The sequence below is a fragment of the Camellia sinensis genome, chromosome 15 (genome assembly GCF_055761805.1).
Source record: "Camellia sinensis isolate YWXY chromosome 15, ASM5576180v1, whole genome shotgun sequence".
Classification (NCBI taxonomy): Eukaryota; Viridiplantae; Streptophyta; class Magnoliopsida; order Ericales; family Theaceae; genus Camellia; species Camellia sinensis.
In genome coordinates, this window is record NC_138975.1 from 132,755,150 (window position 1) to 132,776,050 (window position 20,901).

General features: G+C 43.9%; 1 long non-coding RNA gene across 1 annotated transcript; it reads right to left on the reverse strand.

The window, feature by feature from the left end:
• Positions 1 to 4,880: 4,880 nt before the first annotated feature.
• LOC114276574 (uncharacterized) lies at positions 4,881 to 6,170 on the reverse strand. The gene is made up of 3 exons (XR_014357424.1): positions 5,658 to 6,170; positions 5,409 to 5,507; positions 4,881 to 5,309 (listed from the first exon to the last, which is right to left on the reverse strand). It is a non-coding gene; the product is annotated as an uncharacterized LOC114276574 (long non-coding RNA).
• Between the last annotated feature and the right edge of the window lie 14,731 nt (positions 6,171 to 20,901).

A 20,901-nucleotide genomic window follows, 5' to 3' on the forward strand; every position in this document is an offset into this window, starting at 1 on the left:
TAGAACTAGGGGCAAAAAGGTTGGACGTCATTGGAGATTCGAATTTGGCTATCTCTCAAGCTAATGGGGATTGGAAGGTCCTAGGTTTGAAAAACTGACATTTACACATTTGTTGAGAGAGAGCAACCAGTTCGTTGATGCATTAGCAACTCTATCTTCTATGGTAGACATCCCGCTGGGAGTAAAGATGCGTCCAATCATTATTGAGCAGAAGTATAAGCGTGCTTACCAGATCGTCGCAGCAATAGATGAAGCGCAAGACAAAAACCCTAGGTATTACGATATTTGGAACTTTCTGGAAAAAGAGACGTATCCACTAGGGGCAAATGCCAAGGACAAACGGGGAATACGGCGTCTGGCCGTCCAATTTATCATCTGTGGGGATAAACTATATAAAAGAGGCCGTCTAGGAATGCATAAGCTATGCGTGGAGGAAAAGGAATCAAAGCACCTTATGGAGGCTATCCACAGAGGAGAGTGTGGAGCCCACATGAACAATGTGATGTTAGCCCGGAAAATCCTTAGACAAGGCTACTACTGGTCAACCATGGAAGAGGATCGTATTGGTTTTGTTCGGCGATGCCATAAATGCCAAATTCATGCCAATCGTATGAACATACCACCATCTAAGCTCTATAATATGACTTCACCGTGGCCTTTCTTAGTCTGGGGAATCGACGTTATCAATGCAATCACACCAAAGGGATCAAATGGGCATGAGTTCACCCTGGTAGCAATCAACTACTTTATTAAATGGGTGGAGGCCCAGTCCTATTCTGTGTTGAAAACATCACATGTGGCTAAGTTTATTAAGAACAACATCATCTGCTGATATGGGGTTCCAAACGAGATTATTTCTAATAATGGCTCGTACTTCAAGAAAGAGGCGTTGGATCTGCTTGAGAAATATAATGTGGCTTTCCACAAGTCATCAATATACAAACCACAGACCAACGAAGCTGTTGAGGCCGCGAACAAAAATATCAAGAATATCCTACGAAAAATGATCGAGACCTACAGGGACTGGCCGGATAAATTGCCATTTGCACTATAGGGCTACAGAACCTCAATCCGAACATCTACAGGGGTAACCTCCTATTCTCTCATCTATGAGATGGAGGCTGCTTTGCCAATTGGAATTAAAGTGTTGTCGCTGCGGGTTATGGCCGAGTGTTAGATAGCAAAGACAAATTGGCAGCAGATTCGAGGAGTTAATGTTGTTTGATGAGAGAAGACTTAGGGCATTGTATCATGTCCAAGGCTACCAACGCTGAATTGCCAGGGCTTTTAACAAGAAAGTTAAGTCCAGGAATCTCAAGGAGGGAGACATGGTACTGAAAGACAACCGGGCTCCCATCCATGACCCTAGGAATGGCAACGGGTGGGGCGGGGCCGGGGATTACCCTCCCCGTCCCCGATCCCCGATTGAGAATGTCTCCCCGTCCCCGGCCCCGATCCCCGACGGGGATCCTATCACCGTTCCCATCCCCGTCCCCTAACGGGGATCGGGGTTCCCCGACCCCGAAAATTCCCCGGTCCAAATCTGTTATGGTCAACAATACCATCAACAACATCAACAACAGCATAATCGTTCCAAAAAAAAAAAAAAAAATCTGTTTCAACACCATACATGTACCAATCTATATACAACACCATACTGTGTATGTATTTATACCTGTGTAATAAAAATAAAAAATCTGTATATATACATACTGTCTAAACACATGTAACATACACATACAAAAATCAGTTTGAACGACGAAGGAGGATCGGCGTTGCGGAGAGGATGATCGGCGTCGCGCAGAGGACGATCGGTGTCGAGGACGAGGATCGGCGTTGTGGACGACTCTCAGCAGCATCCCAGACGCAGATTGGAGGGCGGCAGTGACGGAGATCGGGGTGAGGCAGTGAGGTCGGAAGGAGGGAGATCGGAGGGAGGGATGAAGATCGGAGGGAAGGAGGGAGATCGGAGGGAGGGGAGGCTTTGAGAGAGAGAGAGAGGGAGAGAGAGATGAGAGACAGACAGACTAAAGTCTGAGGCAGAGGTCCTAACATATAATATAATATACATATTATAATAACCCTAACCCTAAACATATAATATACATATTATCAGTCGGGGACGAGTCGGGGCGGGGCCGGGCCGGGGCCGGGGTTCGGAAATCTATCCCCGTCCCCGGCCCGAAAATTATCGGGGATCAGATTTTTAATACCATCCCCGGCCCTATGGGGATAAATTTCGGGGAAAAACCGTCCCAATCGGGGTCGGGGGATCGGGTCCCCGTCGGACCGGGTTTAAATTGCCATCCCTACATGACCCTAGGGGCAAGTTCAGACCCAATTAGACTGGTCCTTATATCATCAAGTCAATCTGGTCAGGAGGGGCGATTATTCTCGTGGACTTGGATGGCTTGGAGTTTTCACAACCGATCAATATGGACAAGTTGAAGAAATATTACCCTTGAGAGGCTCACAAGGCCGAAAACCCAAAAGGGTGACCTAAACAAAAGTTAGCGTATGAAAAATTAGAAATAAAGAAAAACTGAGCTCACAAGGCCGAAAACCCCAAAAGGTGACTTTGGCAAAAGTTAGAGCGCCAAAAAAAGAGAGTTAATACTCAAGTGAACCTGAACCGAACTACGTAAGGCCTGATTCCCATTTTTGGAATATGTAGGCAACTTCATCCCGAAGTTCGGCCATAACCATCTCCAATTCAACAATCTTATTCATTCATATTTAATCAGGCTATCCTTTTCCATTGTTGGTTAGCACGATTGTGTAATCTTTATATTGGTAGAAGGCCCGATATAATGGATACGGTTATGGGCAGTCGTGATTTGTTGATTTGGGGTTGTACATCTTGAGGATGAGTTTTGAGTGTGTCACGTAATGACCATTTCCAGAGACAATTTTGAAAAGTTTTAATAAAAGCTTATTTTTTTCTCAAAATTTTACCCTTTTACAACTTGGACCATTTTTGGGACCAAAAGAAAAAAATTTAGTACTCGCAACTTTAATTTTATTAATTCGACACAAGTACATTCTCCAACTCTTTGATTTAGATCAAAGTTGCTTTTACATAAACTTGAAAAAAAAGATCAAAGCAGTAAAACTAGGGGCACAGTCAAGTCAGGTAGCTCTATGTCTTCTGTTTGCACTCGTGGAAGTTTCCGCAGCTAAAGATGGCCCAACTTGTTCTTCGTCTTCAAGCTAAGCTAAACACTTGCCAGAAAGGGCGTAACTGAAGCTAGGGGCAGGGGTTAGAAGCTCCTTCGTCCTCCAAGCAGTAAGATATCGAGGCAAGTGTAAACCACGAATGGGAAATGAAGCAGGGTATTCCACCTCCTCATCTGGACATGTCTGCTCATGTCCAAACTGGTGTCTGAACCAGAAGGGGAAATAGAACAGGCAGTGTGTGAGGCCAATCAACTGCATACCCGGCTGATGAGACATGTTGTAGCTCATCTCAGTCAAAGCAATCCAGGGGCAACGCCAAGTTATGTCAGCTACAAATCTACTGCACATCCAATCACACCACAATCCTTCTGAAGGGAAATCCACTTGTCGTTGGTAAAAGAAGTAAGCTCTGGCCAAGTACTCGAGGCAAGGGTCCACTACTTGCAGTTTATCCATAAGCCATATCTGGGGAGGGATGAAAAATAAGAGAGATTAAAGAATATAGAGGTGTACGATGAGGGAAAAGTAAGGAAGAGGTTTTGAAAGAAAAACAGAGATTGAGTGTCGAGTGATATGAGAATTATAAATTAACAGAGTGGGAGGCAATACCTGAAGAAGTAACGGACTCCCTGCAAAGTGGATAGTCTCTCGTCGATGAAATACATCCAAACCCATCAAGATTTCGGCCAGGGCCAGGCCCATGCAACTCTTACCCTCTTTCAGACATTGGGCTACTTCAATCAACCGAATGTTGGCTCCGTCGAAACTAGGGGCAAGAAGGAATTGCGGAAGCAAACATAAACAGAGAGCATGTTGCCGATAACCTCGCCAGAGAAGGTCAATCTTGTCTCCAATAGCAGAAAATCGATGAACTAAGCCAGAGATGTCTAGCTCCCCATCATGGGCTAAGGACCGAGTCTCATGTGTTGAAAACCCGCACATCCGTCCCAAAGCCTGGGCATAGCCAAAACGAGGCTGAGGTGTAATTTTTTCGTTACGTCAGGATTCCATCAATGCTTGAAATTCTTCGATCATCGAACACATCTCCTGTGATCTGAAGTAAAACACATGTGTGATCGGGTTCCGGCATCGAGCAGCGACGTAGAGGAATGGAAAATAAAGAGCAGTACGGCTCAGAGGAAAAAGAGCGTTTAGGCCAAAACTGTGAAAGTTCACCTTTTTCGAGCCATCCAAAGTAGCTATCCAATCTCAGAGCCTATTGTTGAGAAGAGTCTCCATCTTGAGAACAAAATACCAAGGACTGGTTATTCTACCAGAAACATAGCATAGAAGCACCTTTTATATACTCTGAGAAGGAGCAGTGCATAACAGCTAGACAGGATTGACCGACCTCATTTTGGGGCCCAGCCGTGCCTCATTAAAGCCCGGCCATGCCTATTTGGACCCGGTCGGGTCTAAATGTTGGCCTAGGTCAGTGCAGTTGCAGCAAAGTGCTGACCTCTGCTTCGATGTACAATGACTGTATTTTGAATCCTATTTTATTTATACCAAGTGTTTTTTAGTATTTTCGAGTTGTTTTCATTTCATTTTTGTGTTATCGAGTTGTATTTTATATTTTAACCGGTTGTAAGTTATTATCCGATTCAAGAATCAATTCAAGTGCAAGCATTCACAGTTGGTAACAATCTTGTACAAGAGTATCATGAAAGTGCCATTCATTCATCACATATCATGCGAGAAGATCACTGTAAAAATCTGTCTTTTTATAAACTACTAGGTCCAACCCCAATCATTATTTACAAAGACCAAAAACAAAAGAAAAGTCTTCAAAAACAAAATACATAGGTCTATCTGAAGCTATAGTTCCTAACTACAAAGCAAAAGAGAAAGGGAAAAAAAAATCAATAATCTATCCTTTCTTTCTTCCTCCTCGGCTGCGGATGAGGTGCGTTACTGTCATCACTGGGACTGCTGGACCGTATGTCGACCGCCTCTCCCTCCTCCTCGGAGGTCGTGTACTCCTCAAAAGACTCCTCGGGAGGTGAGCGCTGTCTCACTCTACCTCTCCCTCGGTCAGCTCCTCCCCTGCCACTCACTGAGCCCCATCTCTGTCTCTGTTTTCGTCTCCTAGCTAGAGGAGGTCCTACAGGTGCAACTGGTGCTAGCTCAAGCTGAAAGAAGAAAGGAAAAAGAAAGATTACAGATATCAGAAGAGATCAACAAAGTTATGAGCAAGTTTGTAATAACCGTAAACTAAGGGCAAAGTGTACCTCGATCCCATGGGTAACTAGAGCGGTCTGTCTCCTCTGAACCATCAGGCGCAGTCAATCAACTGTCTGGAGGAGGTTATCCACATATCCTACGGGCACCTACAAAGGATTTGAGAATATGAGACAAGACAATGTAATATAGTGGGTAGAAAGTAAGCACGGTGGACATCAAGTAATAAAGCATAACGGGCAGAAAATAATGAAGGACAGCGGAAAGTACAGTGAACTGACATATAAAGAAATGTGTACCTGCTCAATGCCAGGAGCGATCACCAATTTGCGATCCCTCTCCTCAATGTGCTCAAAAGGGATCTGCTCGATCACCCTATCTGGCCGTATGTATACAACCTTAGTTGGAATAATAGAAAGCTCGGGAGCGGCGGCAAGAGTGCCTCTAGCAGTAGCAGCAACAACCTCTGGAATGGCACGGGGTACGCCCTGAGTAAGAGGCGCCATCACTTGAGTCTACAAGAAAGTAGTGAAGTCGCCGGGCCCGTGGTATCGATCACCATCCTCCCCCAGCATCAAGAAGTTGATATGGGGTCCACCACAAAGATCATCGACTACCCTCATGTCGGAAAGAAGAGAATGGGAAATGTCAGGATCAACTACGCCTCATGTCTAACGGATGAACCGCTCTCCCAAGTAATATGCCATGCCGAATGGGCACTCAAACAGAATCTGCATGGCGAAGGCGTACCATGCAGCAACGTAGGTTGTCTTCGCCGTTTGAAGGATACCCGCCTAAGGGTGCCGGTCAACCTGTGGAAGCAAATATCAGATGTCAAAGATCTAAGCAGTATGGAAACACAATATGAGAATGACAGTGCAAAATAGAAACAGTGCAGTATGAAAACATTACAGTACAAAAACAGTGTAGTATGGGAAATAGTGTAGTGTGCACATAGTATGTAAAAGTTAAAGGTTAATATTTTGTTACCTGATCTATGGTGATTGTGTCAAAGAAACGGAAAGAGTAAGGGAAGTCTCGGTCTATGCGGCGGCATCGCTCAAATCAAGAGTTGTAGTACTGCGAACGGGGTACTGACAACTCGATCGGCCTCACTGGGACCAGAGCCAAGGAGGTAAAATACGAGTAAATCCATAGCTGCAAGCAGAAAGATAAGGATAAAGTAACTGAGCAGATGAACAAAAAAAGAAATGCAAAGTTGAACATAATGCAAAGCTAAATAGAAAGTAAGTATGAGGTGTACCTCCCAAACCCTCTAGTAGCCGCCAAGTGTATCCGCTTTTTAACGGGATATGGAGCTCATGTAGCAGTACAAGGTGGCTAAGCCGGCGCCACCCCAGTCATACTCTGCCACCTGTGGTAAGTGCACCAGTGCTCCCAAGAGATATAACCCCACGGTATTTTCCCTATTTGCAAATAGGGTAGTACCGAGGAGATACATAAGGAAGCCACGATTGTACTGAGTGACCTCATGTGAAGTAGCTGGCTAAAAGTCGGAGAAGTGATCAAAGAACCAACTGTACCTCACCATCTTGTGGTTGGTGGTGTCTGGGATCGCCCCAAGAAGCTGGCACTATGCGGTTCTCCACCGCGTCATATCGGGATCAAATGGGGTCGGGCCACCAACTCCGACCGGCAACCCAGTAAGCATCGAAAAGTCATATGGAGTTAGGGTCAGCTCACTAATCGACGAGAAATGGAACGAGTCAGTGATGTCCCACCATTTCTCTACCAAGGCTCCGTAGAGCAGTGGCTCAACCCTCATCAATATGAGCCCTGAACAGAAAGGCCCAAAGCCTGCAGCATCGACCCGTGTGCGGACCTCCACGGGAAGCCTCTCATACTAGTACTGATGACTAGATGTGGACCCATAACAGCCAATCCTCCTGGCTATCACCTATAAATGGGGAATGTTATCAATACGTGTACAGCATTGATGAGTAGTTTGCTTATGAAATTCAATATATGTGCAAAAGAAAGGAAAGATTACTTACCGTAGAAGCATCAGCAGACAAGTGCTCCGCTAGCTCTCACAGCAAGATATCCTTATCTATCCCTGGGATGAGGCCCTTGAATCTCAAGATACCACCTGGGGTCAGTATGTGTATGCGGCTGGTAGGTGGCTGAGTCGAATGGCCTATCGGCAAGGAAAGGCAACGCAGGAGCGTCCTCGGCCTTTATATCTACACCTAAGATGGCACCAATACCCACAACTAGGTCAAGAATGGGAACCTCATCGCTAGCCATGGGGATGTATGAGGAAAAATGAGAAAATGTGCAAAAAACTGAGGAGGTAAGTGAGATTGAGTGAAAATTCAAAAAAAAAAAAAAAAAAAAAAAAACCCTAGAAGAGAGAAAACAAAGAGAGAAAAAAAAATCAAATGAGGAGGAAGGAAAGTGTGGGTAAATGTGAAAGAAACCAAGACAAAAATTCAAACTCCACCAAATCAAATTTTGTTCGGTTCAAAACGTAGAGATTTGAAAGGGTGTTAAGGAAAAAATTTGCAAGGATTGTTGGGTAACTCAAGGAAAGGGGAAATCTAAAAAGAGAGGGAGGTTAGAGAGAGAGGAGAGAGAGTTTCGGCCTTGTGTGTGTATGAAATGAGGGTTGATTTGTGTTTAAATCAACCGGGGTGTGTGGTTTGACCAAATTGCCCCGTGCCCCTATCGCGACTTGACCGGCTCCATTGGGGCCTGGTCGTGCTTCATTAGGGCCCGACAGGCCCCAAATACAACCCAGTTTGTTTTTTATTTTGTTTTGTTGTTTTGTTTGTTTGTTTCAACATTGGGTTTTGTTCTGGATTTGGAGGGTGAAAAGAAAAAAGAAAACAAGGGAGGAGAAACAAAAAAAAAAAACAGAAAAGCAAAAGCAAAAAGAAAAGAGGAAAAGAAGAACAACAGTAAAAAGAAAGAAAAAAACAATGCAAAACTGAGAAGAAAAAAATAGAAAATTAGAGAGATTTGTTCCTTTTGTGTTGTTTTGTTCACATAAACTTGTTAATTAAAGCATCGTTTTGATTATTTTGATTTTATTTCTTTGATTAGTTTGTTAAAATTCATATTTGAAAGCTTCATTAAAATTCGTGTTTACGTTTTGTACCTAACTTTGTGTTTACGTTTTGTACCTTGGTTCGCGTTTTAATTTTGCACCATAAATTAGGCTATCTCGGCGGGCTTTATGTTCTAAGGCCTTCCAATCTCTCTGTGTCAAGTTTTGAATCGTTTGCCCCTTTTATTGATCCCACTTTTCCTCCTCTCGCGTACGATACGTGAGGACTGTTTACCTCAGTTAAAACAATAAGTGCGCCTGTTTGTTCACACCAACTTTCCTCCTCTCGCGTGCGACATGTGAGGATTGTTTACCTTGGTTAAAAACAACAGGTGCACCTGTTTGTTCACACCACATTTCCTCATCTCGCGTGCGACGCGTGAGGATTGTTTACCTTAGTTAAAAACAACAAGTGCACCTGTTTGTTCACACCACCTTTCCTCCTCTCTCGTGCAACGCGTGAAGATTGTTTACCTCGGTTAAAACCAATAGGTGCGCCTGTTTGTTCACACCACCTTTCCTCCTCTCGTGTGCGAAGCGTGAGGATTGTTCAACTCGGTTAAGAACAGCAGGTGCACCTGTTTGTTCAAACCGCTTTTCCTCTCTTCATGTGTGACGCATTAAGATCTCGAGTTCCTCGATTAGAAACGTCAAGTATGCCTGGGGTTCATACCACCCTCTGCCCTCTCTGTGTGAGACACAGTTTTTCATAGAGCTTTTCGCTCTCTCTACATGTGACATAATCTGGCTTGTATCTTTTTCACCCTTCTTACTTGAGGCGTAATTAGGTTTGCATTTTCTTACATCCTCTCTACGTGCGACGTAGTTTGATTTGTGCTTTCTTTGTCCTTCTCGTGGGAGACATGTTTATTTATTCACTTTTTTCCGTATGAGACACGGCTTAGTTTGTTTTGCTTAAATTTATGCTTTTGTTCAAGTGTTATATTCATATTATCACTTATTGTATTGTTTCATCGCTTGTTAGCATACATGTGAATGTTCCATTGCATTGCCTCATTGCAAGATCATAAGTCATGATTTCTGCATGTCATTTAGCATTTTGCCCTTGAACTATGCATGGTTTGATTTCTCACCAAAGGGATACATAGGCAACCTTCAGGTTTAACCTTTGGTATTTGTATTTTGGTTTATTTTCTTGCCGAAGTCTTACAGCTACATCAAATGGGTCGTCTCTGGGCTTTGACATTCACTCACGTCATTTTATGACTTTGAGCTCTGTCAATGAGGGGCAACTATAGACACCCCATTTTTGACCACCTATAAGACTTGGGTGCTTGGTCCAACATACTCAATGATAAAAACTGCATTGTGTAATTCGAGTTCTCGGTGAGGAAATCCAAAGTTGAGCCCCGAAATAATCCTAAAACTTTCCTACTTGTCTCACTTTTACCTCAGAGGTTCATTTTTTACCATTGTGCCACCTTATACTGGGTTTGAAACAGGGGAGTGGGCCAACACATTAGGGCCCGACCGTGCCCCATTAGGAGCCAACCATGTCTATTTGGGCCCGGGCGTGCTCGATGGCAATACACACTGTTCTAGGCGAAAGCCCACCAGTTGTCTTTTTTTGAAGATATTTTTGACTTGTCTTACTCAAATTCTATGAAAACGAGGTTATATCTTTGTTTTGAGGGCTGGAAAATTTCTAAAGAACCTATACACATAAGAAAGAGCTCCTTCTTCCTACATAAGTCATCTTTGAGCCAACCTATCTCTCTTGACCAATATCCATACACCATACATCACCTTAGATCATAATCTTAGAACCTTCGTTGAGGCTTGAGCATCACAATTCAAGCATGAGAGTGTGCTTGAACCAATTTTGTGTTACAAACAAGAGCTTGCTTCTTTGAGAGGTATAAGCTTACTACCTCTTTTCTTACTCTCTTTGCTGTCTCTTGCTATCTATTTCTTGTGTTTTATATTGTCTTGAGCCTATTTCAAGTGTCTAAGCTTGGGTTTGGATAGCTAGCAAAGGGAAGAAAGAGTTAACACTCTTTCTTGCACCTTCACCTATAGCTCAAACCCTTGTTTTACACCCTTTTCGTTCCTTTCCAAATTTATTTTCAGAGTTTCAAAGAGGCTAAAAATCATGCTTTGAGGTTTCAAAGGTGGAGGGATTAGCCACCCCTCCTTGTTCTTGCTTATTAGCCTTATTTTCTTTGCTTGTTGTTTAGGTTTTTTGGCTCTTTTCATGCACTTTGGGCCACTGTTTTTCACCTATTATGGGCTGTTTTAGGGCTGTCCTAGGTTATTTAATTGATTCAAGCTTTGATTAGTTCGTTTGTTGTATCATAAGTTTTCATATATAGCTTGATATATGTTGTTCTTAGCTTTTCTTTATTGATTTCCATGTTAAGAGCCTCATTTTAATAAGCAACTTACTGTCCATTTCTTTCGTTTGAGAGTTGTTTCAACTGGTTGATGATCATTCAAAACATGAGCTAGAGATCTATGCTTAATGGCTTAATCTCTACAGAGGTTCATTGTCAATGGCTCTCTTTCATATTGAGAATCACTTCCCATTTGACATGCTTCTCATTTAATGGACGTAATCTTTAGTGGACGTAATCATCACCTTGGACAAATGGATTAAAGAATGGCAAAGACTAATGAATTTGGCTTAAAATGAACCAACCAACATAAAGAACATGAGTTATATTGCTTGGGTTCGGCCGGATGTTATGCCGAGTCTATTGTGTCAAGAGTCGTCACACGTCAATTCATGATGTTTTGACAGCCCTTGAAGCGTCTTTACTTCCCCCTTTGAGCTCATTCCATGATAAAGGGGATGGGTTGGTGTTGATTCATTACATTCATTGATTTTTTGTCCAAATCATGGCCGAAATCATCAAGCAAGCAACTTGCTCATTGATGGTTTTGGAAACGACTTCATCCTTCTCTTGAGGTTTTCCATGACAGAGAAGTGTAAGAGGGACAAACGGAGCTCAGAAATTTCTGTCTGCACTGTTTTCACCTCAGAACACAAAAATAGAGTTTTGCATGAAATTAGGGCACAAACAGCCCTATTTGGGCCCAGCCAGACTTCATTGGGGGCCGACCGGGCCCCAATGTTTGGTAAGCAGAGTGTTTTGCAGAAAACAGAGGGCAGTGGCTGAAGGTGAAACAAGACAAATTCCAAGGAAGGTAGACAGAGTTACTTCTGAAAACTGTCGCATGCATGCCATCCTTATGCTTTTTAGTTCTATCAAATGTTGTAAATCAATGCTCTCATTATCATTGTCATTAAATATAATTAGTATTAGTGTAATGATTATGAATGTTTATTGTTGAGTAACTATTAGATAGTTAGTTTTATTGTGTGCCCTTGTTGTAGTAAATTAAGTAGCTAGCTTATTTCTTATTAATAGTCTTGTTGTAATAGCGTAGCTAATTAGTTGTTTATTCATTCATTTGGTTTTGTAATAGTTAGTTTAATCCGGACACTCGGACACTTATTCAAACCCTCTTGCATGAGGGCAAAATTGTAATAATGTGTATGTCTTCCAACTCCCATTTCTTTCTCCTTTTTATTTACCTACTTATAATGGTAGTGTAGAGCATCATGCTTCTTAGCATTTCTCATGTTCGCATACACTCGTCTCACGTGCATTTGGGTTCGACTCATCATACTAACCAATGTCAATTTCATTTTCATTGTTTGAATACGTGATTTATCACATGTCTTGGAATTGGATCATATACCATGCTCATAGCCAAGCCTATAAAAATTGCATAAATGTATGCGTTAAATTAGTCACATTGCATTGTTTAGGGACATGCATATTTTTTAATTATTTTGCTTTGTTTGGCTTACCTTGGAGTACTAGGTGAGAGTTTATTGCTTTAGCATCTTACATCGCGTGTGATTATTGTCATATCGAACATGTTTTCCATGAGACTATTTGCTTAAGTGATATAACTCTTTGAATGCTTGTGGATGAAGGTTAATTGCGAAAATTGAGATGCATTGATTAGTGTATGTTCAAACTCGCTTTTTTAAGTGACACGTGTTCAAAATAATTTTCAAACAAACATGAAATCAAAGCGTTCCAACTTTTATAAATTAGTCTATACGTGTGTGCAACACATAGTAATGTTAATCTAATAATATGAACAAGAGCATATAATGTAAATAAGAACCACATCATAATTAGTAGAGACCGATCTTTGATCGGGTGAGTGGGGTGCTCAATTCATGACCTTCCCCTCTCGTACCTAAGTTCCCAAGCCGAGACACTTTGGTGATGACGGATAAGTGGCCTTTGGCACGAGTCTAGGGTTTCCTAAATTTTCCAAAAATATTTAGATGGCAATTCCGAAATCTGGCAATGCAGTCCATTTTTGGCATTTTTTTGTTCAAATTAACTTTCCAAAAGAATTGCCAGATTTGGACTCTTTTTTACGTTTTCACTATTTCACATTGCACTTGTGAAATCAGATTCAGAACCACGGGAGTCCGAACTGTAGGGCTTATCATATCCGAAAAAAGCACGAAAAGCACGCTACACAGCCCAACTCAGCCAAGACATTCTTCCCAACAGCATTCAGCTTGTTGACTTTTTGCTGCAAGCTGACAATGCGGTCCATAACGAGGTGGGTCTTCTGAATAGACTACAGGAAACCAGAAGAAGGTTAGACCAAGCAAGTAAAAAACTGAGCAAATAGCTAGTAAAATTTTGAATTTGAAACTCTTACCCTCGTCATCGATTTCACTGCGGACTTGACAAGCCGGGTTTCTAGAACGTGCTCGGTCCCAATCATGTCTTTCGACAGAAGAAAGATCGAAGGCAAGGAGACGTTCCTTGTCCCCCTTCACAGAAGCATTGGCCCGGATAAGGCCTCCTCGGGATTTCAACCTCGGCTGCCAAGTAGGAACCAGTTCGACTTCGGTCACTGCGTGCTCAGTATTGAACTCGGCTACTAGCTCAACGAATGGATCAACTGAGCAGGCCCTCTTACCAGCCCGGCATTGTTCAGCGTGTCATGTAACCATGGAAGCCAAGGCGATCACAGTCCTTGAGCTCTAGCTAGCGGTTGGTGCCGGAGGTGGGTTACTCAGCAGCTCGGCGAAAGTGGCGGTGATGAGGTTCTTAATTTGGCTCTTCTTTGCCATTTCTTGCTCTTCTGTCAACCGGATTAGGGGCACGCCGGGCAAAGTTGGGTCAAGTGGAGGAGAAGGCGCCCGAAAGAAGTCGGTAACCTTGCTCTTCCAGGGTGCTGAATATTGGTAGCTCAGTATGTAGCTAAGAAGCTCGTGGCAATCTCGATGTCAATATCTTAGCACGGCCCTGATCACCTCTTCGTTCTAATGAAGATAATTGGCTTATAAATCTTCGATAGCTGCAAAATGAAGGTAATTATCTCAGTATAACGAATATTGACAAAGTTAACAAGTCAAAGAGCTCAGCTTATGAGAAGAATCGAAGTCCTTGCTGATGTAACAACCGCGCACATCGGCGGTCTCATAATTGCCGGACACCCAGAAGAAGTCGTCATAGTGCATATTTTTGCCCGGTGTACCGATCACTAGACGTTCTCGGCCCAGCCTTATTTTCAAGTAATCATTATATCTGTCTGTCATGCGACCGAGTGTGTATTGGTGCAAGATCTCGGCCAGGCCCAAGTATAGACCAAGCCGGTGGTTTAGCTCGGCCACCTCATTTATAATTCTGTAAGTGTTGGTGGATACTTGTGAAAGAGCTAGCCCGATGCATCTTAGGAATTCGCAAATCAAGGGTTGCACCAGAAAGTTCAGTCCCTCCTCGACAATGCTCAGTACGGTGAAGGGACAAGATTCTAACCTGCCCTAAGGGTTTATGTCCTCTTCGCCGAGCTCTAGGTACATATCAGCTGGGACGCCATACTCCTCTCGGAACGCAGCCAATGTGCCCGGCGTGTTTATAAGGAAGCGATAACCCCACATGGGAGGCCGGTTTGTTTAGCTTGGTAGAATTGGGTTGGCAAGCTTATGCACGGTGGCTGCTCAATCTTTGAGAGCCTTGGTGTTGGTGTGCCTGGTCTCCTAAGATTCTGCAGTTAAAAACCAAGTGTGAGTGGCAATGCGATTGCGCATGTGAGCTTGATGTTAGCTCGGTCAATTTGAGTGCGCTTTTGCAGCTCGATTTGTTTGATTTGTTAGATCCTAGCTTGGTCATGCAAGCAGGCCAGATGTTAGCTCGGTCGGCAACCTCATACATTGGGTAGCTCAGTTTTATGCCCGAACTCCATGAACACTGAATTTTTCCAATCGACTTGTGTTTTCAAATCAAAAAGGCGCTTCAAGCCTGGCCAAACCCAGATCCACACTTGTTCATCTCAGGAGAAGATGGACAGTGGGAAACTAGGGGCACGAGAGCTTTTTGACATCAAAAGTGGTGCAAAACCCTAACCTTATTCGATTTTTGGTAGTGTTTGAGTGTTTTAATCTTCCTTAATGAATGAATGTGAGATTTGGAGTTCAAAAATACAAGAAAAACATGAAGAACAAGCGAAGAACAGTGGGTAAATCGAGAACTTACGGGTTGGGGCTTTCGTTAGAGCTTCAACCAATGGGATGATCCTCGATGGCAGTGACGGAGCCAAATCCACCAAGAAGGTGCTTCGATTAGGGCAAGAAAGGCAAAAAACCAGGGTTTGGTATGTCGTCACCGGAAGGGATAATGAACAGTGGATGTAGGGGTCTAAAGAGGTGTGACAATATATGTGAGAGAGGAAGGGGCGCCAAAATTTGAATCTGAAAAAACATTGTGGGACAGTTGGGATGGCTGTACAGAACCAATGGACGAGCGACACGTATGTAACGAGATTGGTATCGGTATTGAAAGGACAGGTTGGACAGACCAAGCACCGGCAAGGCGAGTTATGGAGTCGAGCACGATGGTTAGCTCGGTCGAGGTAACAGATCGATTTGGGAAAATAGGTGACCAAACACTAAGCAGGGCAAACAGTGACCGAGCAAGGAAATGAGCTCGTCTAATGAATATAATCTCGGTCACGCTAGCACGAACGGAATTAAGGGGCAATTAAGAGGGAGATATATGCCTTAATAATGGGTCGAGCTAGTTTGGGCTGGAGTTCGGGGTCTTTACTTGGTCAGACGTTGGGTACGCACCAAATAAAAGATTCAATCTGGTCAAGTCGGGACAATTTTGAACCACTAGCCCGGTGGGGTTGTACGATCTGCTAAGTTGAACAGGATTTGTCCTTAGAAGACCGGACTCGACTGAGCAGAAGCTCGGTCGTGATTGTGGAGCTCAGTTGAGCCTACGATCAAGAATTACTGATGAGACCGAACAAGCAGCACGATCTTAGGATAAAGGTGTGACACCGTGCTAAGCATAGCTCGGTGGGAAGTGCCACGCGGCGTGACAGGACTGCAGGAAGAAGATTCCGCCATCCGCATGCATTAATACTGTTTTGCAATTTTATCATTTGGTGTTTAGCGGTATTTGCGCCTACACGTAGAGGAATGCGAGAGGGGAACATATCCACGCGTCAGAAGGAAGACAGACAAAGGGGAATGCACAGAAACTATATAAACGATGTTGAGCCTCCATACACAGGTCGAGAACATCTGGTTATCAGAGATACCTACCCCTTTGTCTCTCTCTCTCTCTCTTCCTCTCTCTAAGTGTGCTAACTTGATTGTCGAAGGGTTTTTCCGCAGCACACCACCGGGTAGCTCATCGTCTTTGTGTTCTCAAGTCATTCAGGAAGAACCAAAGCTTGGACGAGAGGACTACGGAAAGCAATGAATATTTGCTCCCCGTACAAAAATAATAATGATATGAAAGCATATATAAATTTTTTTTCTTTAGCAACTATAAAATAGTTTATTTATTAAAGTGATATATTTTGAATTGTATTTAACACTCTTTCATATCATTAAAAACATATGTGATAGAATTAAAATTAAAATTTTAAATAATGTTTCTCAATAAATTTAATCAAGTAACTGGACAACTTATCTTTTGATTGGTAGAAAAGTAATTGTGGGTGTCGAGTAAATTATTACGTAAGATAGCCGAATATATTAAAGAAGGAAACTAGATCATGTACTATACGGCTCCAACGTCGAGGGACAGAGGCCGAATATTCGGATCGGCCTCTGTATCAGTTGTAGATTGGGCCGAATATGAAGAGATAGCCGAATGAGCGATTGTTCATTGGACGAAAGGTGGGCCCAACCATCAACATCGAGGACGACTATAAATAAGAGGAGCATCAGCCAAAAGAGGTATGTGAGAACAAATAATTTTAACTTGAGATATAAGCAACCAAGAGAGTATACACTAACTTATCCGTCGAAGTGCTAATTCTGGCACCCCCAACCGGAGTGTTCATTTCTTTTCAGGTGACTAGCCGAGGATCACGAGCGTCCTACTAGATCCAAAGAGTATTTCCGAACCACTTCTCCACAATTGGCGCCATCTGTGGGAATACTCCAGCATATCCATGGCGGGCGTAACAGAAGATCCTCCGATAGTCGCTGACGACCTTACACGACAAGACAAAACCACTCCAAGCAACATGCTTGGGCCCGAGACCATCGCCGCACGAAGAACCTTGAACTTCGACTCAGTTGCCCAGACCTCACCCTCGACATCAGCACATGAGACAATGCAAGTGATCATGGATCAGGCGAAGCAAAACGAACAGAGGTTGGAAAACATGATCGCTGAGAACGAACGCCTTCGACAGGATTTGGCCTTGGAGGTGGCAAAATCCCAACAGACCGCACGCCAAGATCCAGGACGACCTCAGAGAAAGGACGGTCGACGACCTCGAGTTCGGAGACAAGATAGTGACAGTGATTCTGACTCATCATCCCCCGAATCCAAAAAGAAGGGACGAGTCGAAACCTCCAGTTCCTCCGAAGAGAGTTTGCGTGCACGGAATAAGCGAAGAAGAAACGATTCAGACGAAGAAGATCAACATGACCCCTTTGTTCGAAGGATCGCAAGGGCAATGCTACCCAAAAAGGTCAAAGCTCCGTCGTTCACCCTATATGATGGAAAATCAAACCCCACAGATCACATCCATCATTATAAGCAAGCCATGACGCTACATGCAGACGACAAGGCCCTCATATGTCGAATATTTCCATGTAGTTTGGGACCTTTGGCTTTCAAATGGTACTATAAATTGAAGCCGGCATCGATCCAGAGCTTCCATCAACTCCAAAAATCCTTCAGGGCAAGGTTCATCACCAATGAGGTCCAGCTGAAGCAGGCTGATTCTCTCTAGGCAATGCAAATCCAACCAGAGAAAACCCTACGAGTGTATTCGGCGCGCTATTGGGAATGCTTTAATCTCGTAGATGATGCCTGCAATGACTCTATGGCCATCATCGCCTTTAAAATGGGGTTGCATCCTGATAGTGCCCTCCGCAGCTCTTTAACCAGAAGGCCCTCCAAAACAGTCTGGACGTTGATGAAGAAAGTCAAGGAGTATTGCAAAGTGGAAGATGACACCCCACGGGTCAAAGCCGGGCACAAGGCCAACAAAACGGCCCCATCTGAAATCATCCAGCCAATAAATTATGTACCATCACGGAGCCCTGAACAACAAAATTGGACTAAACGAGACAAAAGACGAGATTCGCGCCGATCAAACGACCAATGTCCACATCGGTCTAACGAATAACTTCAAGTGGATAGCAGGCGCATAAGGCGCGTAGACAAGAAATATACGAAGTTTTCAGAGCCGATCAGCACGATTATGTCTAAAGTGCAACATCTACCGTTCTTCAAATGACCACCCAAGATGGTGGGACCTCCCGACACAAGGAGACGGGATAGGCGGTGCAAATATCACAAAGGCCACAGTCATGATACCGAAAGTTGTTATGCTTTGAAAGATCACCTTGAGGAGCTGGTACAAGACGGTCGGCTTAAGCAACACGTCTGAAAAAATGACTCAATCAAAACAGTTGCTCTACGGCAGGATTCACCTCCACTTGGCGTAATCCATATGATATACAACTTGCCGACGACATCTGACATGCATACAATTCAATCACACCCTAACCCCCAAAAGCAAATCACACCAGCGAAATGGCCCCACGAAGCTGTGAGTATTACTTTCGATGATTCAGATTTGGCTGGCGTGACGCTCTCCCACATTGATCCCTTGGTCATTGAGCTACGCGTAAACCGATTCACCGTTGAGCGTGTTCTCATTGATCAGGGGAGCACTTCAGAAGTCATGTACTACAAGACCTTCGTCAAACTCGACTTCACTGAGTCGGACCTGTCTCCAGCTCATTACCAGTTATTCGGCTTCAACGCTAATCTGGAATATCCGTTGGGGAAAATCACACTACTAGTTCGAACGGGTTTCCAATCAGTGGATGTGAAATTTTTGGCTGTCAAGCTGCCTTCGCTGTATAATCTTATCATGGAACGAACTTGGCTGCATACTATACAGGCCGTGCCAAGCACCTATCACCAACTACTTCGCTTCCCGACTGAATGCGGCATTGAACAAATTCGTGGCTCCCAAAAATCGGCACAAGCATGTTATCTTCTTGCCGCAAAGACACCAAGAGAGCTGGATATGAATTCTATTGAGGTGCCAGATCGAGAGAGCCTCGACGATGTTGGACGGCTTCCTAATGAGAAGGCAACCGAAGATCTAGATCGAGTTGAAATTGACGGGAACCCTGACAGGTTCTTCATGGTCGGCGTTTCCCTGAATAAAGTCAACAAGCAGCAGCTAGTCTCCTTCTTACTCGGCAACCTTGATGTATTTACGTGGTCAACATATGAGATGCCAGGGGTGGATCCATCTGTTTCTCAGCACCGATTAAACGTTAACCCCAAATGCAAGCCAATTATTCAGAAAAGCCGGCGGTCAGCCGTGGAACACACTGCTACCGTTGTTGAAGAAGTAGACCGGTTACTTGATGCCGGGGCAATCTGCAAAGTGACTTACCCTACATGGCTGTCGAATACTGTGGTTATAAAAAAGAAAAATGGAACTTGGCACGTTTGTGTGGATTTCACGGACTTAAACAAAGCTTGTCCCAAAGATTGCTTTCCCCTCCCCAAGATTGATCAACTTGTTGATGCAACGGCACATCACCAACGTATGAGCTTCCTGGATGCATACAGGGGCTACCATCAAATTGCTATGCATCCGGAGGACCAAGACAAAACTGCATCCCTCACCCCAAGAGGAACCTATTACTATATGGTTATACCTTTTCGAGCTGAAGAATGCGGGGGCAACCTACTAAAGATTAGTCATTGCCATGTTCAAAGAGCAACTCGGCCGTACTATGGAAGTATATATCGATGATATGGTGGTCAAGTCCAAAGAAGAGCAAACTCATCTAGCTGATCAGGAAGAAACATTCGGCATTCTTCGTAAGTACAAAATGAAGTTGAACACTTCCAAGTGTGCCTTCGGCATCGGATCCGGCAAATTCCTTGGCTACATTGTTAACCACCGCAGAATCGAAGCCAACCCGAGGCAAATCACAGCAATTCTAGAGCTCACCTCCCCTCGGTCGGTCAAAGAGGTTTAGAAGCTGATGGGAATGGCCGCCGCACTCAACAAATTCATCAGTCGGTCCACAGATCGCTGCCGACAATTCTTTCATACCCTTCGTCAGGGCAAGGCTTTTGAATGGACCCCCGAGTGCGAAGCCACTTTGGAAGGTTTGAAGACTTACCTCCGATCAGTTCCGCTCTTGACAATACCTTTGGCAGGTGATCCGCTTATTTTATATTTGGCAGTTTTCGACGGGGCTGTCAGTGCCGTACTGTTAAAGAAAGAACTTGGGGAGCAGCGGCCAGTTTATTATGTGAGCAAAGCAATGGTTGACGCCGAAACACGCTACCTTTCGTTGGAAAAACTCATCCTGGCTCGTTATGGCAGTAAGAAAACTGATACATTACTTTCATGGGCATACTATTAAGGTACTAACGGACTACCCCCTCCGGTCAGTACTCTGCAGTGCAGAAGCATCAGGGCACGTTTCAAAATGGGCTCTCGAACTCGGCCAATATGATGTTCAATTTCTGCCCAGAACCTCTATTAAGGGGCAAGTGCTCGCCGACTTTGTGGTCGAATTCACTAGATGCCTGGCTGACTTTAAGTCTAATCAAACTCAACTTAAGCCGAACTGGAGAATTTACATGGGGGACATTTGGCAATTGTATTGTGACAAATCATCCAACCAACGTGGCAGTGGGGCGGGTGTAGTGATCATGGCTCCTAACGGGGCAATAATCAAGCAAGCTGTTAAACTGGGCTTCAAAGCATCGAACAATGAGGCCGAATACGAAGCCTTGTTAACCGGTTTACGGCATGCACATCTCCTTGGTGCTCAACGCCTACTTGTCTTCTGCAATTCAAAGCTAGTTATCAACCAATTGAAGGGGGAATACGCAGCCAAAAATGACCGTATGGAAGCTTACATGAAAATGGCGAACTCTTTGTTG